The sequence below is a fragment of the Impatiens glandulifera genome, chromosome 9 (assembly GCF_907164915.1).
Source record: "Impatiens glandulifera chromosome 9, dImpGla2.1, whole genome shotgun sequence".
Taxonomy (NCBI): Eukaryota; Viridiplantae; Streptophyta; class Magnoliopsida; order Ericales; family Balsaminaceae; genus Impatiens; species Impatiens glandulifera.
This window is the reverse complement of record NC_061870.1, coordinates 28,825,148-28,838,709: the sequence shown is the minus strand read 5'-3', so window position 1 is coordinate 28,838,709 and position 13,562 is coordinate 28,825,148.

Genomic DNA, 13,562 nt, shown 5'->3' with positions numbered 1-13,562 from the left:
ATTTTGATATGCCAAGGGACAGAAGGGAACCAAATCCTATGTCCCTCACAGCCTGCTTCTGTTCTTCAGATAACCTGTTAATCAAGTGATGAAGGCCCGATGGAGAGGTTCTGCTCTTGAAATCGACCTCAGGGTCACGAGTCCTTCTTCTTTTCTTCTGAACCTGGTTCTCACTAAGTGCTTCATTCGCCGCGTTGGCCAGAATATCCAGTGGTGTCGTTGGCGTGCCTGATGAATCGGGTTTTCGTTTCCTTTGTTGAACACTACATTATCATTAGCAAATTGGCTTATTTACCTAATCCAAATATAGTAAAATTTTAACAATTGTAACATTCGCGTAATTACCTTAGTGTGTTCACTTCAGTCGTGGATTCAGTATATGGAACTATTTGCATATCGGAATCCTGATTCTGAGATGTTAAAGTCACATTTAGATTCGAATGACGTAAACTAAGAAAAAGAAATAGACTCAAGCATGCAACCGTAAACACTTCTTACCATTTTCGCTGGAGCCGAAGATACTAACCGGAAGACAAATGGATTCGTAGTCGAAATGCAGGATACGACAGCGCTAGGTCAGATGGTCGAATAACGTATGACGGCCGGATTCGGGATTCAGATGTTTTACGGTTTTACTTGGCACCGTGCACTGTTAGTGTGAATGTATTTTCATTAGGCCGTATCGGTTTTCACAAACATGAATAAGGAGTTTCTCATTAACTTCGTACGAGTCGAAGCGATATTCGCTTTTGTAGTGTGAAAGGTAATTATTCATTATGAAAAGTAACATACTACAATGGACGAGGATGTGTTCGTGCAGAACTCCGCAATGTACGAATATATCTTCGCTTAGTACATGTCTTTCTTGTTTCACATGATTTGAAAAAAAATTCCAACCAAATGAACAACTATTTGCTTCTCGATCCTGAATAAGCGAACAAATCTTCGCTCTGCCAATCTAACAGATCGTATCCAATCTAAACGAATGACATTTGATTCGATGGTAGCGATTGACTGGCCGTCGTCACAAAGCCTGAGACTTTGTGACAGTTGACTTGACATGTGGAAAATTTTTTGGCGCTTCAGTGTATTAATTTCATTTTTATTTGAGCTGTGAATTAAATTTCATTAATTTTTTTTTTCAAATATATATGACAATATATAAATTTTACTTTGACACTCATGTAATAAATAAAAGGTTTGTTATGTATGAATAATTTAATATTTCATATAATGTTTTTTATAGTAAATGTAATTTTTTAATTTATGACCGTAGTATTCAGATATGATGTATGTATGAATAATTTTGTTATGTATGAATAATTTTTTGAATAATTTTTTAATTTTTTAATTTATGACCGTAGTATTCAGATATGATGTATGTATGAATAATTTTGTTATGTATGAATAATTTTTTGAATAATTTTTTCATTTTTTAATTTGTTACTATAATTTTTTAATTATAGTAAGTGTAGATCAAACATCACCTAAACTTTTTAATTAACAATATATAAATTATGATTGATGTTCCCTATCTAAAATAATGAAGACTGGTCCGAATCGATGTATAATGATTACTTTAAGATATGATGTAACGTACAAAAATATGTCTGTAATGAATTATAAATAAAAATGAAATGTGATCCAGGGGATAGAAATTGAAAAATGGTTTGAAGCGAAGATTTATTCGCGCCGTGTGTTTTCCACCCACATTCATTCATTAATTTTGGTATTCACATACAAGCGTTGGTGTACTTACATCAGTTGTAAAGGGTATTCTCATGTAGGGGTTGTGTGTTTCACATGTAAGTCAACCTATAATTCATTATAGCGAAGATTTATTCGCTTCATATTAGTTTCTCATAATTTGCAATTTTCACTGAACACGGATATATGTTCGCTTCTTTTCTTCTATAATTAGATGAATGCATGTGTTTTGAAATATAAAATTAAAATGAATTGGAAACTGTATTAAAATATACTATTTTTTACTTTTTGTAATGTGACAACAATACTGCACACTGTTCCGATTTGACATGTCATGACATGCTTAATACTTTTACTGAATCCATAGATATGAAATGATTTCTTTATAGGGTTTTATACAAAAACACACTTCTTTTTCAATGATGACATATAATTTCTGCATGATGTGACAAAACAAAGGATTATTGTTAATATTAAAAGAATAAGATTAAAAAATATTAAAAATAATTAAACTTTAATTAAAAATAATAAAAGCTTAATAATTAAACCTTAATTAAAAATTAATAAAAAGAATTAATGTTAATATATTGAATATAATTTTATAATTATTCATGAAAATGTTTTTATTCATGTTGAAATAATTTATTATGTTAATATAATGTGAATGACAATATTGAATTATTTATTTTATTTAATATTATTAAGTGTTATTACTTTTTCGTGAATGAAATTACTTTCTCATGATGTGACAAAGTGACTACACACTGTTCGGATTTGATATTTCATCACGGGAAATTTACTTTTTCTGAATCAATAGATCTGAATAATTTATGAAGAAAACAGATTTTCTTTTTGCTATAAATGTAGGGATTACATGAACAATCTTCGTCGGCAGCATGAAATATCTATTGAGCGTTTATGTTGATAGCGTGTGTTTTTTTCATATAGTTTGTTGGGATGTATCATTTGGGAGATTCTCTGTGATGGAAAACTTGTACAATCAAGATCAACTGGTGGAAAACATCTTCAGTGTACACGAATGCTTGGTAACTCAAGTAGAAACTACCGATCAAATGAAGATCATTCGTGTACACTGCTGTGGTTGCTTACCTAGGATGTACCATTTGGGAGATTCCCTGGGATGGAAAACATCTCAAGAGATAACTCAACAGGTGTATGACCCCAGTTATGCGTGAGAGATCCGCTGTGGTTGCTTCAATGGAGATGCCTTGAAGCTGGAGATGCAGCTTAATATTGTCAAAATGTACAAATGTTTATGAAACGGGGAAATGTTTATGAAACTTGTAATGAAAATTTGTACGTCGAATTATAATAATTATTTGTTATTTATATTTTCATGCAAATGTCATTAAACATTAATAAAATAACGAATTTGTTAAAAATAATAAAGTATTATCATATCTACTCTTCTGGCTAAGTATACGTTGCCCATAAGTCATATCATTGCCATAATTTTAAATGTAAGTTTTGGTCCGATTCGATGTGTAATGATTATAAATAAAAATTAAATGTGAGTAACGGATAGAAATTGAAAAATTGTTTGTAGCGAAGATTTATTCGCGGCGTGTATTTTCCTCCCCCTTTCATTCATCATTTTGGTCTTCACATACAAGCGTTGGTGTACTTACATCAGTTGTAAAGGGTATTCTCATGTAGGGGTTGTGTGTTTCACATGTAAGTCAACCTAGAATTCATTCAAACGAATATTTATTCGCTTCAAATTAGTTCTGCACACGAATATATGTTCGCTTCTTTTCAAATATAATTAGATGAAGTCATGTGCTTAAAAATTGAAAAAAAAACATAATTTGCAACTTCATTAAAATACAATATTTATTAATTTTTTTGATGTGACAACAATACTGCACACTGTTCCGATTTGATATGTCATTACAGGCTACATACAGTAATCCATAATATGAAATGATTTCTTTATAGGGTTTTATACGAAAACACACTTCTTTTCTTTTTTCAATGATGAAAGATATTTTCAATACATTTCCGTTGAATGTGGTCGACCTGAAATATGAAGATCAAGCGAATATTATGTCGTTTCGTAACAATGTTTTGTTTAATATAGAAACTTACAGGCGAATGATTCTTCGTTTTCCAATTCATTACAGTATGACATGAAAGTGTCAACAATAATATGTAACTTCAAAGATTGGATGCGACATCATCTTCGTTTTTAAGGGTTTTACAGGCGAAGAAATGTCCGTTCGATTTACTGATTAGATATTGTGTAAGGAAGCGAGCAACCTGTCGATGGATCAATCGAAGGGGTTTACACGAACAGATCAGTTGTTTTACATTATACTTTGAATTGATCATGACATCCAAATTGCAATCAAAGAATGAATCAAAGCTAATGACAATGAGTCGATTTATATCACTACAGAATAAACGAACTACATAATGTAAAATATAACTTCTGACTATAATCAAACATAACTTCATAATATTGATGAATACACAAAAAACATTCCATAATCCGTTTACATAAGTACTGCACAGATTAACCAAAAGTATAGATGTTCAACAATACAAATGAAGCTCTAGTCTGATTCATGAGAGGATGACTCGTCTATCGGTCCTGTCAGCGACACGACCTCATGTTCGATGACGGGTGGAATGTATAGCTGAATGGCTTCGTTCACAGCATTGATCCATCGGTTGGGGATGAAAACCGTCAAACAATTTTCAATTATTGATGCGTACTCTAAGTAAAGATGTTGAGGAGTAAACATGAAGTCCTCCGGAGGATTGTCTCCATTTGAAGGTAGGGGATTCCGTAGGCCAAATTGTCTGTATATGACACTTGTGCAGTAGGAGGTAGTTCCCTGAAGGCCCAACAAAATGATGAATGGAGAACCCCTCATCTCGTACATCATTTCAGTAAACAGATACCACGGAACAATGAACCTAATTGGGTGAATATCCGAAATAAAATTCGGAGGCACGAGTCCATTGACCCTTTGCACTTGTAGATTGGCAAAGGAAGTGTATGGAATTGAAGGACGGGGCAACCAATGCAACTTGTCTAACAACCAGAGGTATAGAACCAAAGGTGATCCACGGCGAGAATAGTTGTTTTCCTCGGGAACAAATTCGTTAAGACCAAGTAATGTCTCAGCAAGTACCAGGCTAGCCAGGTTTGGGGCGTTTCCCATCAGTGCAGGAACTACCCGCAGGAGCCTTTCCGAAGGCCGGCGTCCTGCAGCCGGACATAAAAAAAAATGAGCCAGAACCACAAGCATGATCAGTTTGCTTTGTGTGTGGTTGATGGTCCTCTCAGCTCCCTGGACACGCCAAATGTACTCGTCTATGTTTGTCATATTCAGAAATCCATGTTGGAGGGTAAACAAGAGAGCATCAAACATTGTACATCCATAGAAGCTGTCGCAAATGTGGACGGCCATATGAGGATCTTGATGGACAGGCAAGATCATGAGTGCATTTGTACCACACCTAAGGATTGAAGCAAAGTCCTCTAGCGTCGGGCATATGTGCATTTCCCCAATAACAAAAGAACGAGAGTCCGTATCCCATCTGCTTTGCATGTGGGCCATCAGTCCGTCGTTAACGTTTATTCGTAATAGAGGAAGAATCTCATCTACATGATAGACACTAAAAGGGACAGGGTCATCGTTGATCAGACTTAAGTATCGCTCCAGCTGTTGCTGCGATAAAACCAGCATGTCTGGGTCCATCTCTACATCCATCTTATGAGTTTTACGCTTAATGACTGAAGGAAAGACAACGGTAGATAGAGATTCGGGAAGGAGTGAGAGTGTAATGTGAGAGTGAGAGTGAGAGTGAGGGTATGAGAGTGATGATCTTGATACAGCAGTAGTTGAAGTTAATAAATGAGTTTTCATTCTTGAATTGACATCAATACATACCACAGGTAGGTGCATTACATGTTGCGAGGATATCTTCGTTTATGAATTGGCAAACATATAGTGAAGAAGATATCTTCGTCTCGGATATTAAAAATATGGATTGAACCAACAAATAACATAAGAAGATATCTTCGTTTAGGATTTTGAAAATGTTTAGTTGCGAGGATATCTTCGTTTATGAATTTAAAAACATATAGTGAAGAAGATATCTTCGTCACGTAGTTTCGAAATATCGACTGTACCCCAAAATAAATTAAGAAGATATATTCGTCTAGGAATTTGAAAACATATATTGAAGAAGATATCTTCGTCTCGTAGTTTCGAAATATCGATTGTACCCCAAAATAAATTATGAAGATATATTCGTTTAGGAATTTCTAAATATATAGTGAAGAAGATATCTTCGTTTAGTAATTTGCAAACATATATTGAAGAAGATATCTTCGTCTCTGATTATCAAATTAAGGATTGCACCGAAAAGGAACATAAGAAGATATCTTCGTTTAGAAATTTGAAAATTAATAGTGAAGAAGAAGGCCACAAGAAGACATAACAAGATAATTCTGTTTCAAGAGGTGGTCATCATGTCAATATTACGGTTGCAAGCATATCAGTTTGATCATGTTAAGAATATATCTTCGTTTAAGAATATTAAAAGATACAGTTAAGAAAATAACATCGTCTAGGATTTCACAAATATGGGTACAAGAATACATATCAAACATCAATACATTATAAGCAATTCATTATAACTCCATACATTAAGATCTGAACTGCCTTCCATACATTAAGATCTGAATTGCATTATAAGTTATAAATCAATATCAAACATCCATACATTAAAAATAGGTCAATTGACCTGTGTGAACATAAGATTTACTGTACAAGTATAATTCCGTATAACACATACAAAACCCTAATATCTTGATCTAATTGCAGTCTTTAACTTGAACCTATTGACATTGTGGTCAGACATAAGAATTCTGTATAAATATTTTATCCTCAATGTACTCAAAGCTTCGTCGGCCTTCAAAAGAACAAGAGAAAGTATAAGAACATTTAAAATTGATAAATGTCATAGAATAACATATAAAAAACACTCACATTATTTTCGTTGATGTCACATGACCAACCCTTCATCTTTCCTCTATATGTTTCCATATGTCTCATTAAATATACACCGCAGTCGGTCTTGTTTGTTTGGTCTTGCCAAGGCAGCTTTGGGGCCGTTATCCTGTACATCTTAACCTTTTCTGCAAATCTTTGTATGCCTTGCCTTTCCAAGAAAGTCGAAAAACTATCGATTTGATTCCTCAACTGGACATACTTCTCCAAAATTTTCATTCTATGCGGACGACCGGAGTTGTCTAGGACATTTATTTGGGAGTCTTTAATATTCACACATACAAGAAAGAAATGTCCAGAAGTGACGACAGGTAGGAATATCTGCAAAAAGAACATAAACATTTGTTATTTTATGGCAGTCTCGTTACTTGGAATTGAGGGATATGTACATACCAGGTCAGCGAAGATGATGTCTTCTTTTGTGACATGGTAGTTTCTCATGTCTTCTTCAAGGGATTGACAAAATAAGGTCCTATCATACTGCAGATTAACCTGCAAAATAAGGGGGGAGACTCAAAGTCATGAACATTGAAGGATACATAGAACAAAACAAGAGAAGCACTTACATGTGAAATTGTTGAAAAACATATTATTCGTGGCTCATGCCTTGGCAACCTACGGCATTTGAAGTGCACAATTATGGACCAAGCGTCCACAACTTCGCTCGCAATTTCACGACCCATTTTCACCGTTTGAAAGAGCTTACGGGTGATATTACCCGGTGCACCTACGTACAGAACGTCCCTGCAAAATACATTCATTTACAAGACCATAACTAACTAATTTCATATTTGAAATTCCGAAAAGCATGAGAGGTAACTTACATTTCAGGCAGGTCTTCATCGAACACAAAATCGGCTAATCTCTGTTCCTTGATGGTTATGTTGTGGTCCAACATATCTGCAACTTGTTGCATGTAGGGGGATCGAAGGTGCACAGGAATTTTCGTGATCTTCCTCTTAGGATATTCTCTAATGTTGATGCATCCCCCCCCATCACCTTCATCTTCATCTTCAGAAGATTCAACGGCATCAGAAGCCTCAACCTTTTCCTTGCCTTTAACCTGATCATTTGGTGCAACAGCTTTGGGTTCCGCAACATGTTCATTCCCTTCACCCTGAGCATTTGGTTCAACATGCTGCGCTTTGGGTTCCTCAACCGGTTCCTTCCCTTCACCCTGATCATCGTCTTCAAGAGTGGGTGTCTGCACTGGTTGTACCTCATCCGGTTCCTTGACTTCGCCATCATGATCAGTTGGTTCAACACGGGGTGAGGCATCTTTGTTGGGAAGAACTGCATCCTCAGGTTCGTCCGGTTGAAAAGGGGGTGACTTTCCTTGAATGGGCTGAAATGCAGCCTGTACATCTTCCAGTTCAACAAGGAGTGATTCTTCGTCAATGTCATGACCTACATCCTCAACATCTTTCGGTTGAACAGGGAGTGACTGATCTTCATTGTGCAGAACTGCATCATCGAGATCATTCGGTTCCACGTGATCCGAACAATTTTCTTGATGGGGCATAACTGCATCCTCAGGTTTGTCCGGTTGAAAAGGGGGTGACTTGGCTTGAATGGGATGAAATGCAGCCTGTACAACTTCCTGTTCAACAAGGAGTGATTCATCGTCAATGTCATGACCTACATCCTCAACATCTTTCGTTTCAAGAGGGAGTGACTGATCTTCATTGTGCAGAACTGCATCATCGAGATCATTCGGTTCCACCTGATCTGAACGATTTTCTTGATGGGGCATAACTGCATCCTCTAAATCATTCTGTTCAACCCGTGTTGTTTGATTGTCTGCATGGTCCTCCAATGCAGTCTCACATGTGTAATCAACCCGGGGACTAATGACTTTCAAGCCCGCACACGGTAAAGTGTCCACAAGTGCCTCCCTTGTAGGATCTTCCACACCTACATGAACCGGACCATCGATCACCACCTTCAAGTGTTTCATGAACCCTTCAGACTCTCTGAGGTTCAGGAAACCGGCCTCAAAAAAGGGCTTCGGATCGATGTTGCGTTTCTCCAACTCCCCGGATAGGTAATTCAACTGTTGGGCTGTATCTTTAAAAGTTTGCAGGATTTTGGCGGTCAGCAACTGTACATTATGAAAAACAGACTTCATTAATCTTGAAAACAGGCTAATAATGAACAATGGGAGTCAATTTATTGTTTCCACATACCTCATTATCGTCTTCTTTTACTTCAACCGAGTCAACTGGATTCTCGGGTTGTCCAACTGCTAGGCGCGCCCTTGCCCTGCCCAGCCCAAAACCACCGGCACGACCTTCTAAGTTGGTAAACTCTAACACACTGACGTCATCCCAACAGGAGATAATTGGAAATTTTCTCTCGTAGGGGATACGTTCACCTTCCACAAAAACACCATCTAGGTAGCAAATCTTGAGTAAAGGAGTGGGAAACATGTTAGAAAATATTACATATCTATAAATCATATATAAGAGAGGCAACAATACTTACCGATAAAAGTGTTATAGGTCCATCGAAATATGGATTTTTATCTTTACTGGCTTTTTCTTTCCAACTTCTTACACTGTCAAGCAATCGTTGTAGTGTGAAGTGGCACCAGTTCAGTTCCTTTATGTTATCAACATTCATTAAGGATTTCAGAATTTTGAACCTGAAATGAAAAAAATAAATGTGTTAGTATTCACAAATACAATTACACATATAATAGGTTTGACTACATGTTTACCTTGCTCGTGAATTTTGAACTGGACATAAAAAACTTGAGACAACAAAGACAACAAAGTCGATTTTGAAATCGTTGTCTGCACTTGTGTTACTTAACATCTTGGGGATCATAGAAAGTGTTTCGGGAGGTTTTGAGTCATCCCCGGTCCATCTGGTCTTCCAATCCCTCAAGAAATTAAAGTAATCTGGGTCCTTAGTCTTGTCCAACCCAACGGACTCGACTACGTTCGTTGCCCCTCTAGGGAGGTTCATCACGAGCTGTACGAGATCTTCATCGATACGGATCTCATCACCGTTGGCCAATACCAGAGAACTCTTATCCGGGTCAAAACATTGGACTACGTGTCTGGAAAAATGAGCCAGGCACTTGGAGACGCCCATTGTAAGAAGAGAACCAAACCCGATTTCCTTCACGGCTTCCCTCTGTTCTACGCTCAATTGAGGAATGAGTTGAGCGAGGCCATGAGGTGATGATCTGGTTAGAAATGTCAGTTTACGTTTCTTGCGGGTTTTGGTTTTTTGGGGAGATGGGGGAAACTCTTCATCGAATGGGGTAGTAGACGGAGAAATATTAGTGGTTTCTGGGGGTGGTTCTGGTAACTCTTCATCGACAGTTGGAGTGGAGGTAGGAATAACATTTGGTTTTTTTTTAGGGGGAAAAGGTGGTGGTAAAATCTCATCAGTACCTGCAGCAACATCAGTAGCTTCGACAGCAACTGTGGAAACTGATTCAGCAGTCATCGACGACTTAGTATTCGTCTTCGGATTTCTCTTCCTCTTCCTTTCATATGTAAAGTTATTAAACCTCGAAGTCATTATTTTGGGTGGGATAGCATAAATCAGTATTCAACGAAATAAATTGAATAAACATGTGTAAAATTAGTATAAACACAATAAGATGAACATACCTCTCTGGTTTAGTGCTGGGATTGACGTTGGATGCCGGAGTGGGTGCAGTTTCGTTTTCGGTTATGCTCCTACAAACTTGCAAGACGACCTCTCGGGAGTCGATGGGATGATCCACTTCCATGTTGTTGCCTTGGTTACCCGACATGTTCAGAAGAAATCCTTGTAGTATAAACGAAATATCTAGGGTTTCGACGTTCAGTGTTTGGATTATCGCCGGGAGATAGAGAGAGAAGAATATGAACAGTTGCTTATGAAAATGAAATTGAGGGATAGTCGGCTTGTAGCGGGAAATTGAAATTATATCAACTAGTCATGGAAGCGAATAAATATTCGTTCGATATCGTAAATTCATAAAAAAATGATAAAAATAAATGTAAAATAAAAACTATTCATAGAAGCGAAGATTTATTCGTGGAATGTAAATGCACGGGTAAGTGAATTTACATGACAGTCAAGTTGGCTTCTCATGTGAGGGGAGGTTGTTTTACATGAACGTCAGGCTAAAATTATTGGAAAATAAGAAATCTTCGCTTTCAATCGTCTACTCGAAAAACAAAATTCAAGCGAATATTTGGTCGTGTACTGATTTTCAATTTAAATTAATTAAATTAACATTTATTAATAAACGGAAAAAAAATAAAAAAATGTAGCCAAGGAATGGAAGCGAAGATTTGTTCGGTTGCTGCATGTCATCTTCAATTAATTGAATTAATATTTAATAAACGGGAATATAAAATCCATGTCATTCTGGTCTTTACATAAACGGGTAAGTGTCTTTACATGGTAGGCAATAGGTCTTTACATGGGTGGGTAGGGGGGTTTTACATGAGGTTTTTATTAAACTTAATGGAAGCAAATATATCTTCGCTCCAGAGAGTCTCGGGGCAAAAAAAATGAAATAAAAAAAAAATTGGAAAAGAAAACAAGCCGGTAATTGAGGCGAAGATTTGTTCGGTCGCTGCATGTCATCTTCAATTAATTGAATTAATATTTAATAAACGGAAATATAAAATCCATGTCATTTTGGTCTTCACATAAACGGGTAAGTGTCTTTACATTGTAGGCAAGCCGTCTTCACATGGGTGGGTAAGGGGGTTTTACATGAGGTTTTTATTAAAATGAATTGAAGCATATATATCTTCGCTCCAGAGAGTCTCGAGGTAAAAAATAATTAAATAAAAAAAAATATAAAATCCTAGAAAATAAAAGATTGAATTAATTGAAGCGAATATTATATCGCTGCCTGTATTATTTAATAAATTAAACTAATATTTAAAAAACGTAAATATAATATGACTGTCAATTCCGTCTTTACATGGACGTGTAAGTGTATTTTCATGAACGGCAGGCGTTCTTCTCATGGGTGGGTATGCGGGGTTTACATGAGGGTCATGGCGACGGGCGTGTAGATCAGAGCGAAGATATCTTATCTGGGTATTATCTGAATATTATATTATTTCCTGGCGTTAACGGGCGCTTCCGTTAACGGCGTCTTGTGTGAACCCGGGCCTAAACCCGGATTCCGGATTCTCCCTCCCTCCGTCTCCTGCCCAGATTGATTTATTATTAAATTAATAATGCTGCAATCTGATTAGTGCGCCACAGGGGAACACGGCAATCGGTAGCAGAAGATCTGAACTGCTTTTTTTTACTTTTCTTTCAGGTTAGCTTGTCATTCACACTTGAAATTCTTGTACAAGTGGTAAAAATAATATTCTTGTTCATATTTTGATTTCTAAATTAAAACTATTTGTTTCCTTCCATATATTACAGCATATGCACACCATTTTTTTAAACTAGTCACCCTATCATTTTTTATGTTTTCCAAATTTAGAATTAATGAATTACGAAAAAGAATAATCATTATTATTATAAAAATACTTGATTTGAATATTTGATTTATGTCAGATACTTTTGATAAAAGCACAATCTTCTTTAGTTATTTCATGTGAGTTTTTACGTTAATTACACATCATTTAGTGGTAATATTTTTTTTGTAAAATTCATTTTTTATGCTATCTTTCAATAAGAATTCTGCACATAATTTTTTATTTTTATTTTTAGTAGATAATTGAGTTTCAATTTTTTCTCTAAATATCAAAATTGTTTTACAAATTATTTGTATGATTATCTAAGTCTCAGCTAAATAATTAGAATTAACTAATAGACCAATTTCAAATTTTAATATCATCTATCATTTAAAATCCTCCTCTACAAACTTAAAAGGATTGACAGTATTTTAGATATTATTTTATTACTTAAAATTTGTGTAAGAATTTTAATATTTCAATTTTTTTCCATTAGCAAGTAAAAGTTTATTAACGAGGTTGAAGAAAAATAGTTTTGAGCTGGTTTGATGTGTTGTTTGATAAAAAAAAAAAAATTAATTGTTTTAATTATTTAAAATAAATTTTATATTTAAATTTAAATAAAAAATACGTTAATATTTTAATTAATAAAATAAGTAACTTAAAAAAGAAAGATTTTATAAAAATAATAATAAATCAATTCTTTTAGTAAGTAGAAGACACTATTGTATGTCATGCCTATATAAATTAATATTTTGTTATAAATATATCTTTGTATTTATGAGAAATGTATTGAATTAGATAAGAAAAACACTGAAACTTGATCTTTCAAATTAAAGTTTAACTTATTTATATAAAAATAATAATTTTTAAACAAATAAAAAAATAATAATTTCCAAAAAGGGTCCTTTTATTTTTTTTTAAGAGACAAATTATTATTTTAGAATATAAAAAAGCTATTAATAGGTGTTACTCTGGAATCTGGATTCTGGAATAGTATTAAATTCATATATATTATTAGCTTATTACTAAGATATATTGGTTCAATAAAAGAAAGAGTTTACCTACTAATTAATCAAATTAAAATTCTATTTAAATAATTAATTTTTATTTATGTATTAATACATTTTAACTCTTTTCATCACATAGTTCAAAGTTGACATAATACAAATTCGAACAAAATTATTTAAATAAAACAAAGACTTTAAGTATTTGATTCTATTTCTATCACAGAATATCCAATATATATACTTAGCAAGTAGCAACTTAACTTGAATAAACGATAACTTATAATAAGCTAAAATGACTATTTCTTGATATTTTCATAAGAGATGATCTTGTCTAGATAAATATATAATTTATAAATAGTAAC